This window comes from Phascolarctos cinereus, unplaced genomic scaffold, assembly GCF_003287225.1.
Source record: "Phascolarctos cinereus isolate Bilbo 61053 unplaced genomic scaffold, phaCin_HiC Scaffold_4;HRSCAF=312, whole genome shotgun sequence".
Lineage (NCBI taxonomy): Eukaryota > Metazoa > Chordata > Mammalia > Diprotodontia > Phascolarctidae > Phascolarctos > Phascolarctos cinereus.
In genome coordinates, this window is record NW_027555847.1 from 279,583,785 (window position 1) to 279,603,270 (window position 19,486).

A 19,486-nucleotide genomic window follows, 5' to 3' on the forward strand; every position below is an offset into this window, starting at 1 on the left:
CAAATCTAGTGAGGATTTTCAGTAGTGGCATGTGAGGGAATTAAAATACATTAATGAAATTCTTATCCTAGTTTCTCAGAGTATTCAGATCTTAAGTATTTCATTTTTATTTTTAGGCTTCTCTTCAAGTCACCTTCATTTGGCTAGGCAGATTCTCCAGTCCTTTTGCCAGAAGACCTCCCATTTGCTTTCAGAATGATGGGAAGCTCCAGCTTCCAGAGGCTTTTTTAATGTTTTAGTTTGATAGTTAGGGCCATTATCTTGATCTGGAGTCGGATAATAAAAATATGCACTTTACATAGCTATTGATGAAAGCTCACTACAGAAGTTGTAACCCTGTGATTAGGAACTAAAACAGTTACATCTTTTCATAGCCCCAGTCTGATATTCTGTAAATGCTGAAAAATAAAATCTAGAGCTTGGAGGGCCCTTAGAAGTCACCTAGACAGCTCCTTCATCACACAATTGAGGAAACAGGGCCAAGGAATGAAGCAACTTGGCAGAAGTTAAAGCACCAAGAGCTGAACTCAGATCCGGTCATTCCAGATCTTTCCATAACACCAGAAGGAAGATTAGACAGGCACCAGGGTCAGCAATCTCACTAAATCTGGGGGGAACAGGAAAGGTGGGCCTTAAGCCCAATTCTGCTACTTACTACCTGTTTGACTTGAGACAGATCATTAAGCTGGCCCCGGATTTGCCCAACTCTTAAGATTACACTGAACCAAAAGAGTTCATAAGTTCCCTGCTCAATTTGTGAGTTCTATAATTTGTGTTAGACAGTGATCAACACGAAGGCTTTTTGTAATCTCTGATGTCCTATGTTCTTCTGTAATCCTGTGGTCTACCCTGAACTTCATTTGCCAATTCAGGCTACCAAATTACTTCTTAAAAACAATGCTGGACTAAAACAATTACTTTACCTTTACAAAGCCTTATTATATTCTGGACAGATAGAAACTTGTCTAATGTGATTTTACAAATTGTTTTACTTAGCAGAATGAACAGAGAAAAGCCTTGTGTTGCCAATAGCTTTAGATATCTCTTGTAAACTGAATCGTTTTATCATCATTTTATATCATTGGTTAATAGTTAAATGACCCTGTTTCTTCATAAATTTCTTCCTTCTCAAAGCAAATGTATTTCTGTTCATCAAATATAAAATGTACTATGAAATATTATTTGTTTTATATTTTATAAACAGAATTTGGTAATTTTTCCATTTTGAATATTAAGAAATAGTATTTGAGCTCTCTTTAAAAAAGGTGATGAATTAACCTGAATAAATGTAAGATTATTTCTTTAAAATGTTGATACTTAGTGGATACCAAGAAAGCAAATGGGCATTTGCATTCTGTTATTGTGCCTGTGTTTTTTTCATAGGCTACCACAATATTTCAAGATAATTGTTACTGATGTAGTATCTGTTACTACCTGTAAAAACATTAGCTCTGCATTTTGCTTTTGGGATATTACTTTTTGTAAGTAAAGAGAAAAACGTAGTTCAAGTAAAGATAAATGAGTTTGAGCATAATGTTATTTTCTGTCTCTTAGTATGAATACAAATAATTCATCAGTTTACAGTGAAGACTAAAGTGAAATGAATAAGAAATGATACGTGTTCATGTGTCTTAAAAGGTCAGAGAACAGAAGATGAATGGATTTTCTACATTTGTTACAAAAGATTTACTTGCATTGTAAATGTCAGAGCTTCTGGAAGCAAACTTATTGTGCAGTAATTTCTCCAAGCTTTGAGACTTCAATTCCATCTTTTGTAGGAACTTTTCATTTTAAGAAGTTTTGTGGGCACTACTAATTCTTTCTCAGGTGTAGTGTGATAAATACATTACAGCATGATGTTAATATTTTGAATGTGTTTTTCCCCTCCAGAGAAACCTCTGAACCTATAATTCTGTGTCAAAAAAAGAAGTTATTTTATCCCCTAAAGCCACTCCTCCAAACTTCCTATTTCCTTCCATTCACCTGTGTTCACAACCTTGAAATCATTCTTGACTATTCACTATCTCCTTCACATTCAGTCTACTGCCAAGTCTTTTTCATTCTACCTTCACATCTCTCATTTCTGTGCCCTTCTCTCTACCTTATTGTGCTCCTTACCTGGCTCCTTCAGGTCTGGACAATTGCAATAGTCTCTTAATTGATCTCCCTGCTTCCAATAACTGCTCTCCAATCTATCCTCTATATGACTACCAAAACAATCTTCCTAAAGTAGACTCAACTGTATCTCTCCCCTGCTCAAAAATCTTCTCTGTTGTCTTTAGGATAGAATGAAAACTTTCAGCATAGCATTTAAAGTTCTTCATGTTCTGGCTTCAACCTACCTTTTTAGGCACATTTTGTATTATTACCTTTCATGCACTCTACATTCCAGTTAAACTAAACTACTAAGCCATTGCCCAAGTAAGGCACCCCATGCCCCATCCCATGCCAGAAATATAATTCTTCCTCACCTTGGCCTCTTAGAATCCTTCTCTTCTTTCAAGGCTCAACTCCACAAAGTTTTCCCTGTTTGCCCCAGTTATTGGTGCTCTCTTGGTCCTCAGATTACCTTGTATTTACTCAGCATTGTGTCTGGTGTGTTCCCTCAAGGAAAGGGAAATTTCTTGAAGGAGCTGTTTATTTTTTGTTTCATGGATTTGGATCTAGAAGGGCCCTCAGAGGTCATCTAATTCAACCCTCCTCATCTTACAAATGGTGAAACTAAGGCCAGAGGAGTTAAATGACTTGCGTAAGATCACATTGGTAGAAAATGGTAGAACCAGTACTTAACCCCAGGTCTTGTGGCTCCAGTCATTCTTGTCTTTGTACCCCTGGCACATTGGTAGCACACTTAGCCTCCCAAGAAAGGCAGAACTTTGAGCTCTTTGAGTCTTCCCTTTATTGCCTTATACAATCAGTTTTCAAGTCTTATTAATTCCTTCTCTATAACGTTTGTTGCATCTATCCCTTCATTTCCACTGTAGTTACTGCCTTCCTTATTTCAGAGCCTCATTATTTCTTATCTGATCTCATAACTTTCTCATCAGTCTTGCAGTCTATGATTCATCTCTACTTCATTCCACCTTTCACAATTTGCCAAAATAATATTCCTAATCCACAGGTTTAAGTGTCATCGCCTTGCCCAGAAACCTTTAATGGCTCCCCTAGTTTGCTTTGTGCAAGACATTCTAAAATATAGACTTCCCCAAGCAGCCTTCTAGGATTGGATCCCATCCTATCTCTGCAACCTTATTTCATACTACTTGTAAATTTCAATCTGCAGGCAACCTTTGAGGCTTAAAAAGCCCTTTCTCCTCATTGCTGCCTCTTGAAACTTTTTCTTCCTTCAAGACCCAGCTCATTGATTGCCCCTCTCCCTTATGACATTTCCCTAGAGCATTTTGTCTAGAGATGTTTTTGATCCATATTACTCCCTACTTGTTTTGTACTCATTCGGGTACATATTATATATCTTTACTAAATTGTAAGCTTCTGAATATGTTGGCTTTTACCTTTGTATCACCAGTGCCTAGCACATAAGAGATGTTTAATGAATATTAGTTCAATTTAAATTAAAATTATTGATCGCCTGGAGAGGTGACATCACCCATTACTAGCCCAGGGAGACATTCACGATGAGGAAGCTTAGTAGTGTTCTAGTTTCTACTGAGTCAGGTCTTCAATCTGTCTTCATTATTTTGTTCCCATAATTTTGATGACAAAGGAAGTCTCAAAGGTGGGCTCTGAACAGAAGTATTCCTTCTCTCTGTTGCTTACTTTGGTTAACTTTCTACATCATATCATAGGGTTCCCAAAAAGAAAGATTTCTTCTCTAAAGAGTCTTCCTCTAAATTTATTTGAATATATGCTACTCATCAAGTTAATTGAAGTATAATACACTAAGCATAACCAATGGGGAATTCTGAGGTTACAAATTTTATATATATTTGAGATGCATTACAGGTACAAATGCATGTCACTCAGTTAATTTAGCTAAGGTTTAAAGCATTAATCAATGCTTTCTAGTTGTCCTATTCATTCTCCTTTTCAAGGTGCAGGCTCTTCTGTGCCCATGCTTTGGAGTCCTTGTTAGTTTTTGCTAGTTCCATTGCTACTGTGCCCAAATCCAGACTAAAGTTTGGCTTTAGCCTTCTGATTCTAAAAAAGAGTTATGTCTTTCTCTTTTGTCTTCTTGTCTACCCTACTCCATTTGAAATTATTCTTTTGATGGCCATGTGACCTGATGATCAAAGAGAGCCCTAAAATTTTGTAATTAACTTTTATTCAGCCATTCCAGTTGTGTTCTACCTTGCCTTGCACTTTTTCTTCCTTACCTCTTTTTTCCTTAACTTAGTTTTATAATTTCTTTAGTAGGCTTTATTTCTCTAAACCTTTGCATGCTAGATCATTTTATCCACATCCTCTCTGAAACCACTGATTCACTGTTAAGTTTAAAAAATGTTTATTAATATGCAAATCTCGGTATTGGGAATACAAAGACCAAAGTATGTAGCCGTTGCCCTCAAGAAGCTTATAATCAACTCTAGAGTTATGTGGTACCTACATTAAGTATAATGCAAGGGTATTTGAGCAATAGTGAAAGGAAGGGAAGAAGAGAAGGAAAATCAGGAAAGATTTCACAAAGGAAATAACCACTTTGAAGGAAGGTAAGGACTCAAAGGCAGAGATAAAGAGGGAGTGCATTACAGGCATATGGGACAGCCATATGAAGGCAGGAAGTTGGAAAGTGTCATGATAAATTTAGAAAACAGCAAGGAGTCCAGCTTGAGTAGAATATAAATTATGTGAAAGGAGATAATATGAAATAATTCTGGCTCCAACTTCTACTTCCCAATTGAAGAGAATATGAATGACAGGCTAAAGATGCTTACAGAGCAACAACTAGAAGGACTTTATTGGTCAGCTGTTGCAATCTCTTCGTCTTACATGTGGAGAAACAAAGAACAAGAGATATTAAGTGACCAAAAGTCACACTGATAGTACATGATAGAGCCAAGATTTAATTAGTTTCATACCATAAGGAATAGATATTTACTCTTTTCTATCATAATTGTTACCAGAAATCTTAATACAATTGATCCAAGTTATCCAAAGTCATCTGTAAGTAGAATACAGTCACTTGTTTTTTCATTATTAAAATTAAATAACTGCTTACATTCTAATTCTATTTTTATTATTATTTTAAATCTGGTATGAGTATGTATGTCTTAAGATTTAATAATAATCTGGCTATGAATATTTAGTGTTTGGGACTAATTTAGTTTTGAACTTAATCTATTTAATCTACTTTCATAAGTCAACTTGGGAAAAAGATATGAGTTTTCTTTTTTGTAGGCAAATAAATGGCAATGCCTCCTTAGGTAGTAATATATTGAATAAGAATGCTGTGTTTAGTTCGTGTTTGCATTAACTTGAAAATAAGTCTTCTAGGCAATATTGTTGACGAGCACTTTTTATTCTTATAAGCTATTGTGGAAAATCATGACAGTAAGTAGATAGGACATATTTGCCCTTGAGATTTCAAACATCAATCATTTTGTTATTTGGTATTCTGCTATATAATCAGTCATCGTATATTCAGTCACTGAAGCAGCATTTCAAAGTTGACATTGAATTGTAGGTTTTGTGAAGATTATACTAACCATCAATATTACCCATAGGTTTCCTGAACATAATGGAGTCATTCAAACGCTGAACATTTTTTCCTATGTAAAATGTGAATTTATTACTTGATTATTTTTATTCTTAATAATTGAAGAGGATGAATGAGCATCTTACTGTGTAATAAATGCTACTGGACTTGAACTCAGGTCTTCGCTTCTTCAGGTCCAGCATTCTATCCATTGTACCTCCTAGCTGCCTGTAGTAATAGGAAAGTTGGGAAGATGAGAGGGTTTGGGAGTTGGGTGAGATAATAAGTTCTGTTTTGGAGGTGCCTTTAGTACATCCAATTTGAGATATCCAGCTCTTGGTGATGGGAGACTTTAGCTCAGGGGATAAAGGCAGGATATATAGATCTGAGAACCCTGTACATGCACATTATAATTGAACCCATAGTTGTTTATAAGATCACTAAGGAAGATACTTTAGAGTGAGAAGAGAAGAGGACTCAGGACAGAGCCTTAGGAGACATCCATAATTAGTAGGTGTGACATGGATGAACAACCAGCAAAAGTAGCTGCAGAGTAGTCAGAGTAGAGAACCAGGAAATCAGTGTCATGAACACCTAGAGAGAGAAGAGAATATCCAAAAGGAAAATGTGATCAACAGAATTGAATATTATAGAGGTCAAGAAGGATTGTGATTGAGAAAAGGCCAGAGATTTGGGAATTAAGAGACAACTGATAACTTTGAGGAGGGTAGTTTCAGTTGAATAATGAAATTGGACATCAATTTACAGGGGGTTTAAAAGTAAGTAAGAGTGGGGCAGGTAGGTAGCACAGTAGATAGAACATCGGCCCTAGAGTCAGGAAGACCTGAGTTCCAATCTGGCCTCAGACACTTGACACTTACTAGCTGTGTGACCCTGGGCAAGTCACATAACCCCATTGCCTAGCCAAAAAAAAAAAGTGAGTAAGAGGAGAGATGGAGACGACTTTCTCAGGGAGTTTAGCAAGAATGAGGAGAAGAGCTATAAGATGGTATCTGATAGGAATGGTAGAATCAGGTGAGAATTTCTGAAGGGTAGGGTGAACTTGTCTTTTTGAGTTGCCATATTTTCCAGAAATACTGGACCCAAAGCTCCTGAATGCATTAAGGACAAAGCCCTAACCCCCAGCTTACATAATTTGTGGTTTACACCCCAAGCTGGATTCTTTATGTGTCCTTGGGAGGCAAGACAAGTGCCAGCCAATCTGTGCCAGCCTTGGAAACTATTTGTCCAACTGGGGTCCTTTGCAGATAAATGGACCCTCCTATCTTCATAGTCTAGCAGTTCCCAAGTGAAAAGAATGAAGCTTTTACCATCTCCTTGCTCCTCTCCTTCAGCAGGGGTTTTGCCTTTTTTCTCCCCTGCTCTGCACCTTTCCCTCTCCCATGCTATGACCTTTCCTGTTTTCTTCTCCTCCTTTTGTTGTACTCTCATAAATAGGCAAACTTCTGTAAGGACTGTGAACTCTTTGGGTTCCACATGTGTGTTCATTTCTCTTGTAATAAACTTGATTTTCACGTAAGTCTCATGATGTTGTGATTGCCTGTTGACACACAGAAGCATGGACATTGATAGGAAACAGGGAAGAAACTAGTAGATAATAGAGTAAGAGGAATGATAATGGGGTCAATCTGTTGAAGTTAGGAGGAGGTGGAATCAGGGAGTTGGCCTTGGCAGGGTAAAGGGCTAGTTCTTTTATTCAGGAGGATAGACTAAATTATTTTTCCTGAAATATGAGGTGAAGCCCTTGGCAAAGAGGATGGGGGGAAGGGAAAGCCATGGGAAGCATAAAAGGTTTAGAACACAGTAAAGAATGGGATACCAGATTGATTGACAAGGAATAGAATGTTAGCCTTGCAACAATCATAACCCAGTTGAGATTTGATGATATATTCATAAAAAATATGATTTAAGATAAAGCTACAGATTAAGAATAATAAGTGGCTTTCTTTTTAAATTGCATAGTAAAATCAGGCAGGAAAAATATGAATGAATTTTAGTATCAGTTTCTAAAACTATAGATTTTGGCAGGGTACAGACTTACAATTTCATTGGTATATGGAAATTGCTCTATTGATATAGATGTACAACTTTTATTAAAGTTACACAGTCTTAGAAAGTTACTTGGGCTACTGAGGGGTTAAGTTATTTGTCCAGGGTCACTTAGCCAATATATATAAGAAGCAGAGCTTGAAGCCATGTTTCTTGATTCCAAGTCTGGCTCTTCCTCCATGACACCCTTTGTCTCTATAAATATTAGTTATTAAAGAGCTGTTAGGGCATCTTTTAATACTTGTTACTGATGTTCTGTATGCATGAAATAACTAAGTATGAACAACCATATGCGCTTCACAACTAAGAGTAGAAATGTGTCACCACCTATATGTCATGTTGTTCAGGGGACAATTTGAAGAATTTAAGTGACAGTTTGCTTGAAGGTCATACTGATTATGCCAAGAACTTTATAATTACTGCAAGTCAAGGAAACTGAATTGTAATCACTTTCACTTCAGGCTCCCCCTGTAGAATTTGACATGACATTGAACTTCTTTGACCCAGTGAAAATTACTAAGATGAACTTGTAACTACTTTTTTGGAATGCATTGCATTCTTTTTTTTTTTGTACATTGCATTTTTGCAAAGAAAATATATCTGTCCTGACACATAGTATAGTTTTATTGATAAGAAAGAAAAAGCTTAATTCTAATGCAGCACTGAGATATTTTCTGCTTCAGTGAGTCATGTAGTAGATGCAATAGGCATGATGTATGTGTGAGCTAATACTAAAGCTCCATTAGTATTTACTGATTTTTTTTGTCCCTCTAAGGAAAAATATTTCTCTTAACTATGACATAATAAATATGATTTACATTATTTTCTCAGTTAAATCATATTATCTGCTTCATCCCATATTTTGAGCATAGATATTTGCTCAATCAACAAGCATTTATTAGGCACTACTATATGCCAAATACTGTGCTAAGTGTTATGTATAGGTACTGTCACATAAATCTCTAGTTCTTAAATATATATGTGGGTGTATGTATAATCTTTTTTTAATATAAATTTATTTATTTTTAGTTTTCAACATTCACTTCCACAAGTTTTTGAGTTCCAAATTTTCGCCCCATCTTACTCCCTCCCCCCCACCCCAAGATGGCATGCATTCTGAATATCCCTTCCCCTAGTCTGTCCTCTCTTCTATCTCTCTCCGCTTCTCTTATCCCCTTCCCCTTCTATTTTCCTGTAGGGCAGGATAGACTTCATACCCCCATCTCCTATATTTTTTATTTCCCAGTAGCATGTGAAAACATTTTTTTTAAACATATGTTTTTAAAACTTTAGTTTTCAAGTTTTCTCTTTTCTCCCTCCCCACCCATCCTCATTCAAAAGGCAAACAACTCAATATAGGTTATACGTGTGCAGTTATGCAAAACACTTCCATAGTAGACATGTTGTGAAAAACTAACTCTATTTTCCTTAATCCTATCCTGCCCTCCCATTTATTCTATTCTTTCTTTTGACCCTGTCCCTCCTCAGGAGTATTTGCTTCTGATTACCCCCTTTCCCATTCTGCCCTCCTCTCTATCATCCCCCTGCTCTCTTGTCCCCTTCTCCCCCTATTTTCCTGTAGGGTAAGATAGATTTCCATACCCAGTTGAATGTGTATGTTATTCCCTCCTTAAGCCAAATCCTATGAGAATAAGATTCACTCATTCCCTCTCACCTTCCCTGCTTCCCCTCCACTGTAAGAAACTTTTCTTTTCTGTTTTTTTTTGTGAGATGATTTACCCCATTCTACCTCTCCCTTTCTTTTTCTCCGAGTATCCATCTTATCCTATCCCTTAAAGTTATTCTCCAGATATGACCCCTTAATCTTCAACTCACCCTGTGCCCTCTATCTATCTATATATACATACATATAATTTTTTTTCCTGATAAGTCTCTTATGATTTCTTTTTCCTGTTTACCTCTTCATGTTCCACTTGAGTCCTGTATTTGAAATTCAGATTTTCTATTCAGCTCTGGTCTTTTCGTCAGGAATGCTGGAAAGTCCTCTATTTCACTGAATGACCATTTTTTCCCCTGAAGGATTATACTCAGTTTTGTTGGGTAGGTGATTCTTGGCTGTAATCCTATCTCCTTTGCCCTCCAGAATATTATATTCCATTCCCTGCGGTCCTTTAATGTAGAAGCTGCTAAATCTTGTGTTATCCTGATTGTGTTTGCACAGTACTTGAACTGTTTCCTTCTGGCAACTTGTAATATTTTCTTCTTGACCTGGGAACTCTGGAATTTGGCTATAATATTCCTAGGAGTTTTCCTTTGGGGATCTCTTTCAGAAGGAGATCTGTGGATTCTTCCAATTTCTATTTTGCCCTCTGGTTCTAATATATCAGGGCAGTTTTCCTCGATAATTTCTTGAAAGATGATGTCTAGGCTCTTTTTTTGATCATGGCTTTCAGATAGTGAAATAATTTTTAAATTCTCTCTCCTGGATCTATTTTCCAGGTCAGTTGTTTTTCCAATGAGATATTTCACATTGTTTTCTAATTTTTCTGTGTATAATCTTTTGAAATATATTTGAGAAAAGATTTTCACTTCTTGTGTGGCACATAGAATATTAGCAATTTTGCAAAGCAGATTATATGGTTCATATAGTTGAGGAATGATGTAGGAAGAATGAGGAAATAGGGAAGATGACCTCACATTCAGAGGACATAACAAAACACCTATTTCTACCTAACCAAAGCCAAATAGTCACTTAGCCTCACGAATTTGGTGTTATACTCACTTGCACTTACCCCACATAGCCAATCCACTGACAATTTTTGTCCTTTCTACTTTTACATTATCTCTCATATAAGTTCCCTTCTCTCCACTAACACAAGCACTACAGGCTTTCTTCACCTGTCAGTTGGACTATTACAGTTGCCTTCGAATTGGTCTTCTTCCTGCTCCAGTCTACCACCATTCAGCTGCTAAGGTGATTTTCCTGGCTTGACCATGTCACACACATGTGCTTATCCACATTCATTAAATACTAGTAGCTCCCTATTATTCTAGAATTCAGATATCAACTTCTCTGGCAGTTAAAACTCTTTACAGCCTGGCCCCACCCAAGTCTTCTTATGTGTTACTCACCTCTCCACACTTCCTTGCTTGACATGGTCTCCCTCCTCACCTCTACTTCTTCGAATCTTTGGCTTCCTTGAAGACTGGGCTCCAATGCCCCCTTCTGCAAAAGAGCTTTCCTAGTTCCCTCTGGTTGGTTATTAGTGATCATTGGACAGTTAATTGACTCATTCTTTCCAGGAATGATAGTGTTGATTTGATGACAGTTCTCAGAACTAGAAGTAGAAAGAGGATTGTAGGAAAGTAGACTATATCCAAGTATTGGTAGTATTGTTTTATTATCCTTTGAGTCTAAATATATGGGCCACTATAATGTGGTTGAAGTTCAATTCAAATTTTTTTAGTGTTCTGATATATTCTAGGTGCTCCACTAAGAGCTGGATACATAAAAATGAACTAAGTCTCAGATGTGGCTTGGAAAGAGTCTATACTCATGTAGAAGTATAAGATAGACAAACCAGTAATGCAAGTTATAATATAAGAAATACATAGAAAAGACCATCAGAAACGGTGTAAGGTATTCAAGAAGAGAACTGACAAATCTCAAGGAATGCAGCAAGCCTTCTTGGAGGAGGTGACAAGTGAGCTGGACCTTGAAGAAAAGGAAGAAGTTTACCAGGCAAAAATGTAAGGGAAAGAAATATCATTTCAAATACCAAAGCAGTATATTAAACATAGAGTCAAGACAAGGCAGGACAAGATCAAGGAATGATTCACTGATATAAAGATTGGCTGAAATGTAGAATGTGTAAAAAGGAACAATATAAAAGCAACTTGAATGCCAAGCTAAGTAATTTGTGTTTTATTTTATAAGTAATAGGGACCACTGGAGATTTCTGAGCAAGGCAGGGATGTGATCAGCACTTCTTTATTAGGAGAAATTCTGGTTGCAGCGTGGATGGGTTAGAGAGAAGAGGGATTTGAAGCCTAGCTAAGAAGGTATTATGGAGCTAGCCAACAAAGGCCAGAACTTGAGAAGTTGCATTGGGATAGGAGAGAGATCAGTAGAGGTTGAACCTTTATTATTTAGATTTTATGTTGTATGTGAGGAAGAGGTGACTTCTAGGTCTTAAGCTTAGGCAACTGACAGGCCAGTGGTATTATCATTTGGGGAGTCTGTCTTATCCAATTAATTCTCATCAGAGTCAGACCTCTTCTCAAAGCAAAGCAAGTTCAAAGTCAATTGTATTCATTCTCTCTCTCTCTCTCTCTCTCTCTCTCTCTCTCTCTCTCTCTCTCTCTCTCTCTCTCTCACTTTCTCTCTCTGTCTAACATAGAAGACAGTAAAGGACAATAAAGGCAAACTTTCCCCTCTTAAGCTGTAGATGATGCTTTAGGGAATCATGCCCTTTTCCAACAAAAACAGCTGCAAAGACTACCGCTCAGTATGGGTCAAATCCTTTTTGTATTTTTGTGTTCTATAATGAGCTTCTCTGTTTCTTATCCCCAACTCCTCTAACATTCTTCTTATTCCTTGCTTCTAATGCCCCAAATCAGGGTCTCCTTGTAAGCAGTGACCCATCCCAAACATGATATGAAACTCAAAAATTCTACTTGTGTATTAGGTATAACTGCATATAGAATCTTTCTATAGTTACCAGATAGTTACTTGATTTATAATTTATGAGTTACATCCTTCAAAATTCTGAAAATAGTTACATACAAATGAACTGATGGACCACAATGCACTGTAGCCTTCAAATAGGTCTTCTTAGCACTTTTATCTGGGGAACAGTTCTCTCTCAGGACCTTTAGAGCAGTCTGGACCAATTCACAGCTCCATCTGTAGTGCATTACTGTGCCATTCTTCCTGCAGCCCATCTACCAAGTGTTGTTTTTCTTTTGGTTTTACTTACTAATCTGATGAATATAAAGTAGAATCTCAGATTTATCTTAATTTGCATTTCTTCAGATGTTATAAACGCGGGGCATTTTTTGAGTGAACTTATTTATGGCTTCTTTTTCTTCTTTTGAAAATTTCCTGTTTATAGCTTTAGGCATATTATTTGGGATTAGTTCTTGCTATCAATTCCCAATATATATTTTGGATATCTAGACCTTTAATAGAAAAAGTTGGCGCAAAGAGTTTTTTCCCTTAGTCAACTGTTTCTAATTCTAATTGCATTGATTTTGTTTCTAAAAGCTTTGCAATTTTAGGTAGTCAAAACTGTCCGTTTTATCTTTTATGATAATCTCTTTCTTATTTGATCAAGAAATATCTCCTTACCTAGCAAAAGGTTTTCTTCTCAGATTTCCTTCTGTAATCTTTAATAACTAAGTGATGTATTATTTGGAGCCTCTTGTTGTATATATCTTGAAATACTGACCTACACCTAATTTCTGCCAAATTACTTTTCTGTTTTCCCATAAATTTTTGTCCTCCCCCCTCAAAAAAATAATTTCATATCCTAGTACTTGTTGTCTTTGAGTTTAGGGTAAGGAATACTGGGTTTAGACTCAGAGGACCTGGGTTTGAATCCCAGGTCTGCTATTTGCTACCTATGTGGCCTTGCACAAGCCACTTAAATTCTCTGTACCTGAGTTTCCTAATCAGTAAAATAATGGGGTTGAATTATGTGGTCTTTAAGATGCCTTCCAGTTCTCTGTAATCCTATTGACACTGTGAACACTGTCCTACTATATTTGATTGCTTCTGGTCTTACTTACCTAAGATATTCCATTTATCAATTTTTCTATTTTTTTTTTCAAAAATAGCACCAAATAGTTTTGATGATTACTGTGTGATACTATTGCTTGAAATCTGGTGCTAGTAGGCCCCCTTCCTTCCTACCTTTTTTTTCCCTTTGGTATTTTCCTTGATATTTTTTACACTTTGTTCATCCAGAAGAATTTAGTTGTTATGTTTACTGAGTCTTTAATTGTCTAGATCTTTAATTTCGTTGGTGTGGCAATAAATCCATAAAAATTAGCTAAAGCATTATCATCATCATTATATTAGTGTGGCCCATGCATAGGAAATTAATTATTTTTCCAATTATTTATCTTCCTTTATTCCTGTAAAGAATATTTTATAATTCTATTTATATAGTTCCTTATATGCATTTTGGTAGGTATACTCCTAGATAGCTTTTTTTTTTCTTTTTTTGTCTAGGCAAAAAGTGACTTGCCCAGCATCACACAGCTAGTGTTATGTGTCTGAGGCTGGATTTGAACCTAGGTCCTTCCGACTTCAGGGCCAGTGGTCTATCCACTGTACCACCTAACTGCCCCCCAGATAGCTTTTCTATTCGGTAGTTATTTTGAATAGAATATCTTTTCCTCTTCCTGCCTGGATTTGTTTATCTTTGCAGAATTGTTGTTGCATAAATTGTTCTCCTGATTCTGCTCACTTTACTCTGCATCAGTTCATACAAATCTTCTAGGTTCTCTGAAACCATCACCTTCATAATTTCTTACAACACAACAACATTCCATGATGTTAATACATACCTTGTTCAGCCATTCCTCAGTTATTGAGCACCTCCTAAGGTTCCAATTCTTTGCCTCCACAAAAGGAGCAGCTACAAGTATTTTTTATACTTATGAATTCTTTTCCTCTTTCTTTGATCTCTTTGGAGTATGTCTGGGTCAGAAGGTATGCACAATTTAAGGACTTTTGAGACATAGTTCCAAATTACTTTATGGAATGGCTGGGACAGTTCATAGTTCCACCAACAATTCATTAATGTACCTGTTTCCAGCCTCTCTAGTGTTTGTCATTTTCCTTTTTTTGTTTTTTGTAACCTTTGCCAGTTTGAGAGCTATGAGATAGAAGCTCAGATTTATTTTACTTTTAATTATTTTTTTCTAATTATTAGTAATTTAAGACATTTCTAAACATGACTAATTGAAGGTTTGGATTTCTTCCTCTGCAATTGCCTCTTCATATCTTTTGCCTATTTGTCAACTGGAAAATGGCTAACTTTTATTCTTATAAATTTGAATCAGTTCCCTATATATCTTAGAAATGAAACTTTTGTTAGAGAAATTTGCTGCAAAGATTTTCCCCAATTTCCTGCTTTTCTTTTAAACATAATTGCATTGGTTTTGCTTTGCAAGAACTTTTAAATTTTTACGTAATCAAAATTGACCATTTTAACTTCTGCCAATTGTAATCTCTTCCTGTTTCCTGCCAATCTTGGGTTTCTTTGTATGGATGTGTGACTCTTCTTGTCCTAGTAGAGAACCATAGTTCTGGTGTAGTCTCTCATGTTGGAAGGCTCCACAAGGAATGCTTCTGGCTAGGAACAGACCTCTCTCTTGCCCTATGCCAACCTGGGCTGGAAAAACAAATCATTTTGATTTTTTTTTTCTTAAATTTCTCTGTCAGGACTCAATCTGATTAATTTTCTACATGTTTTTTTTTTTGGAGATGTTATAAGAGAAAATTTGGCAGTTTTTACTTTGCCATCTTGGCTAGTGTTTCCTGTACTTTTTAATGTTTTTTTTTTAATATAAAAGAGTAGCGCATTTTGTCAAATACTATGTTCCCACCTGTTGATGTAACCAGGTGATTCTAATTTTTTTGTTAATGTGATCTGTTTTTAAAATACTGAAACAATTCTTCATTGCTAGTATAAATCCAACCTGTCCATTATGTCATATTTTTAATATGTTGCTGTATCTTCTTTGCCATCTAATCTCGGGAATTTTTTTTTCCCTTTGAGAGTTCCTTCATAGTTTTTCAATATCTCTTTATGATTTAGGGTTTTTCTTTAACTTCCCTATTTCTTGCCCTATTTTTAAATACTTTATTTTTATAAAGTATTTGTAAAATTTTTTTGTAAAATATTCATCTGTTTTATCAGTTTTCTTGGCGTATCATTGTGCAAAATCATCTTAAGTAAGTTTTATTGATTTTTTTAACATTACCATAGTTTCCCCTAGGATCTACCTCTTTTCCCTCACAGAAAGCCCATCACATATAACTAACTATATTTTAAGACAAAAAAGAAAAGAAAAAATTCAGCATAATTAAACAATGCATCAGGAAAGTCTGAAAGTATCTATGTTGTACAATATTTGTGGATCTCTGACCTCTGCAGAGGAGTAGTGGATGAAAAGTGTCTTCTTCAGCCGTCCTTATTTTTTACAGTTTTGTAACAGTCACTTTTGATTTGTTTGTATTGGTTCTTTCTATTTACACTCTTGTAGTCATTTTCTTGGCTCTGCTTGCTTTACACTGTACGAATTCATGTAGATCTTGCCATGCCACTCTGTATTTGACACATTTGTCTTTTCTTACAGAACAGTAATATTCCAGTTAAATTCACTTATTACAGTTTGTTTAGCATTTCTCCAATCAGTGGGTGTCTACTTTGGTTTAAATTCTTTGCTATCGCAAAAAGTTCTGCTAAATATATTTTGGTGCATATGCAGATTTAATTCCTATCAATAATTTCCTTGGGGAAAAAGTCTAGTAATGGGATTGCTGAGTCAAGGGCATAGGCATTTTAGTCACTTTACATAATTTTGTATGGGAAAAATAGTCTTTTTTGATAATGTTCTTTATTTCCTTCTCATCTGCTATGAATTATACTTTTTCAGTTTTGTTTTTTTTTAATTTTTATTTTATTTTATTATTTATTTTGTTTATTTTTATTTATTTAATTTATTTTATTTTTATATTTGTTATTTTCATTTATTTATTTATTTGTTTGGTTTTTATTTAATTATTTATTTTCCTGTTTTTAAAAAATCAGGTTAGCTACCAATTCGTTTTATTATGGTTAGGTTTTTTTTTTTCAAGGCAGTTGGGGTTAAGTGACTTGCCAGGGTCACACAGCTAGTAAGTGTCAAGTGTTTGGTCTGAGGCTAGATTTGAACTCAGGTCCTCCTGTCTATTTTTAGAAGAAATTCTTTTTTAAAAACTTTTGACATTGTTCTAATATGTCTTTTCTGAGGGAATCATTAAGTTATTCTTATTCCATTCCATATTTCAGAAAGTCCATTACTTGATAAAGATTTTCCAAATTCTAAACTATTTATTTTCCTCATTTTTCCTCTAAAGACCTAATTTAATTATCTCTTGATTTATTTCCCCTAGGCATTTATGCCTTGTCTTTATTTATTTCAGTAGTATTTATAGTCTTTATATTTATAGCCATTCTTCTTTTCTGAGACCCTGCTTGTACTTTTTGTGAAGTTATTTTTGCCTTTCTTGGGATGAATGGGCAGGCCCTATCTGGTCCTACTTTCTTTGCAATCTAGATGCCACTGCTCTTGCCTTGCAGTTTTAAATGAGATTACTGCAACCAGGCCCTGCCCTCTGCCATAATTTCTTGCTTCTTCCTTTCCTGGTGGCTCATGTCAGCCCTGTCTCAGATTCTTCCCTCTGCTCCAGCTGTAATGGGATTTTTGGAGCTGCTGTTACTGATCTCAGTCCTAAGGAGGCCCCACTTAAAGGCTCCCTCTACATCCATCATCCTCATCACCTCTTTGCTAGACTACTGCAGTATCTTCCTAATTGAACTCCTGTTTGAATCTCTCCTGTCTTCAATCCTTTCTTCATAAATTTAACAAGGTAGTCTATTCTTCCCATGTCCAGAACGTAGTAATTCTTCACCTTTGCCTCTCAGAAGCTCTAGCTTTCTTCCAGGCTGTGTTATTTGATTATATTTGTGATTTGTAATGTAATCAGAATGTCATTTTGCAAAATTGTCTTTGTACAAGAAATAGCAATTCTGTGTTTTTAAATCTTCTTTAAAAGAGTATAAATAGTTTTAAAATAGCTTCACTGAACAGAAATCTGTGGTAATTTGGTGAAAGATGTTTTCTTGCTGGGACGTATTTTTCTAATGAAGGTCATCTTTTAAAGAAGATCATTTTATTTCTTACAGTGCTTTTTCACATATATATTAAGGATCAGAAATAGGAGCTAGTAAATTGATTTGAGTTTTCACCCAAATTCACAATTCAGAATAAAAACCAGTCTCTTCGATTTATACCAGCTAATTTGGTATATTGTCATCTTTCTTCCAGAGGTGGCAGTGGAAAGGACTTAGCATCATAAGAAATAAAACATTAGAAGTCAGCAAATTGAGAAACTGGGCCACACTATAAGCATAGTTTAACTGGTTCAAATCAAAAATATAATAAGTAAAGTAAGAGATTTTTCTGAGTCAGTAAACTGCATGATCCTTTTACTAATGTCATAACTTCCTCTTTTGAATTGCCTCCTATTTTACTGTATTTCCTCACTTTGTGAATTGCCTCACTTTATTTTTCCTCACTAGTGAATTGCCTCACTATATTTCACTAGATGAGATTGTTATAGTCAGGAGATTTTTAGAAACAGCTCTCACCTTCACTTGACAACAACAGTCAGCTGTAATGCCATAAATTGTAAGAGTTGATATCTCTTCATGATTTGACTGTTTGGAAAGCACTCTGATACAGGGAATATTAACTAGCCCTGTATTTTCTAGGCCTATTCTTGCATCATTAAATCGTCAAAAAAGAAAATTCATATTTACATTCCCTCTAAAAAAATTCCTTCTCTGAGTTAAAATTTAATGTGATGCCTTCTGCCTCTGATATAAGCCATCAATTCAAATAGAGTTTATTTTGTTTTTGTTTTTGTTTTTGTTTTTTAAATGTTGTCCAGTATATTTCTTACCAGGACCAGAAATTTCATGACCTCATATATACTCCCTTTTGCCTTAGCTACCAGAAAAGTTAGAGACAGTGTTAATGCACAGATATGATTTGCTTCTGGTGGCTTCTGCCCTATTTTATACCTAATTTTTTTTAAATTTACACTGTAATCTACCACAATGTTTTGGAAGCAGATTAGGTAAAAATCTTAATTAAATGACCTTTAGGGTCCTACTAAACACTAAAGCAAACACTCTCCAAGGAACCTAATTTTAATTAATCTGACAAAGTCCTTCATATCTTTTACATGTTTTATAAACAGAGCAAAATAAAATGCAGGTATGCTTTGAATTTCTAATATCAGTATCTTATTTCCTGTTGTATAATTCATTTTTAATAGATATGTTTTTGTATGCTATACTCGTGAGCAAAGCTTCCTATTTTAGTGTTGATAACAGTTTTGGGGCTCAGAGAAAACATTTGGAAATTTTAGCTATAAACACTAATTATACGCCTTTCTCTTCATTTTCATGTAATTTGGATCATAAAAAAACCAAAGAAACATCTGTTTATTGTGTTACTTGTAGGTTCCAGGAAATTTCCTTTTTGTGAAAGTAGCATTAAGAACACCATGGAGAGGCAACATTATGGCCTGTGGCAGGGCACGAAGACCATAGATTAAAGACTGGAAGGGTCTCGGGAGATTGTTCCAGTCAAGTCCTTTCATTTAACAAGGAGAAAACTGAGGCCCAGGTTAAATGACTTATCCAAGGTCACCCAGATAGTAAAGGGCAGAACCCAGGTTCAATCCAGTGCCCAGGCCAGAATTCTCAGAAGATAGTTTAATGAAAAAGAATATTTTTAGAGCCAATTGTGCTGGTGCACCCCTAGCCACAACTGCCTTAGTTTCTTTATCTGCAAAGTTATTATGCATCTTCTAGTATTCCTTTTTCCAGCAGCTGTGATTCAATTTCAATAAATAAAGAATTGGAATCATGTAGAGGAAAGAGCTCTAAACTTGGAATCAAAAGACCTGGGTTTGAGTCTGACTTTGTCACCTATTAGCTGTTGGACCTTAGGCAA

General features: G+C 35.6%; 1 protein-coding gene across 8 annotated transcripts in view; it reads left to right on the top strand.

The window, feature by feature from the left end:
- Nucleotides 1–19,486, top strand: part of FER (FER tyrosine kinase) — a 257,864-nt gene that overhangs the window by 191,403 nt on the left and 46,975 nt on the right. The window lies entirely within an intron of this gene.